General features: G+C 39.9%; 1 protein-coding gene across 1 annotated transcript in view; it reads left to right on the top strand.

The window, feature by feature from the left end:
• Positions 1–1331, top strand: part of LOC126404300 (gastrula zinc finger protein XlCGF57.1-like) — a 33838-nt gene that overhangs the window by 31018 nt on the left and 1489 nt on the right. The gene's annotated exons all lie outside the window — the stretch shown is intronic.

Below are 1331 nucleotides of genomic sequence, written 5' to 3' on the forward strand. Positions count from 1 at the left end.
GCCAGATGCCTCCTGCTGCTGCTGCCATCATTAGTCATTAGTCATACTTCTACTGTTATTATACACATATGACTATTGTCACACATGTATACTGCCAGATATTAATACATACTTTCAACATATTGTACCACAGTAGCCAGAACTATAACTATAATATTATTACTTTCATTAATGTTGTTGTAAGCTTCTGTCATTACCGTCTGTCTCTCTCTGTCTCTCTCTCTGTCTCTCTGTCTCTCTCTCTGTCTCTTTCTCTCTCTGTCTCATTGTGTCATACGGATTACTGTTAATTTATTATGCTGATCTGTTCTGTACGACATCTATTGCACGTCTGTCCGTCCTGGAAGAGGGATCCCTCCTCAGTTGCTCTTCCTGAGGTTTCTACCATTTTTTTCCCCGTTAAAGGGGTTTTTTTGGGGAGTTTTTCCTTATCAGCTGTGAGGGTCAGAGGACAGAGGGATGTTGTATGCTGTAAAGCCCTGTGAGGCAAATTGTGATTTGTGATATTGGGCTTTATAAATAAAATTGAAATTGAAATTGAATTGAATTGAAACAGCAGTGCTACCTCTGGGACTCTTATGTACAGACATCACAATTTCAATAAATATAAATGTATTAAAATGAACAGATCAGTCTATATTGAATTTCGTTTTATCTTATTAAGCTAGACAAGTTTGGGTTTTTATTATAGCTACATTACAGACAACATGATTTAGTGCACAAGTTTGGGTTTTTATTATAGCTACATTACAGACAACATGATTTAGTGCATCTCTACGTATGTTAAGTCAGGTAGGTATCAAAGATTTGGCATGACGCTTAATAAAATAATATCGCGCACAGTACAGTACGGGATGATGCTTAATAAAATAATAACATCTCTGCGGTATTCCCGGCTTGATCACTCTTGTCCGCTATTACGACAATTGACTGATCCCGTTCAAGGGCGCATTGCATTATGGGAAACAGTAGGTGAGGTGGACTGGTCTGATGCATACTGTGGAATTTTTCCAAATCAGTACGACATCCGGGTATTTTTTGCATACTGCAGATTTTGCTTGTGTTTGCATACTTCATACTACATTTTGGCAATATCAGTATGTACTTCTAGTATAGTATGCAGTTTCGGGTACAGCCCAAGACTGAGAGCAAACACTATCTTTACCTGGCTGTCCATGAATGCAGGTCACAGGGAGACGTGGATGCTGCTCTGTAGAGCGCTTGATTTAAGTGCATTAACCGTGAGCATGGGGTTGACAAGGGAGGGGCAGGGGGTCTTCTGTTGTTCACCACAGGTGTGTTTTGGCCTTGACACAGCTGAGTGAACACTG

The sequence above is a fragment of the Epinephelus moara genome, chromosome 17 (genome assembly GCF_006386435.1).
Source record: "Epinephelus moara isolate mb chromosome 17, YSFRI_EMoa_1.0, whole genome shotgun sequence".
Classification (NCBI taxonomy): domain Eukaryota; kingdom Metazoa; phylum Chordata; class Actinopteri; order Perciformes; family Serranidae; genus Epinephelus; species Epinephelus moara.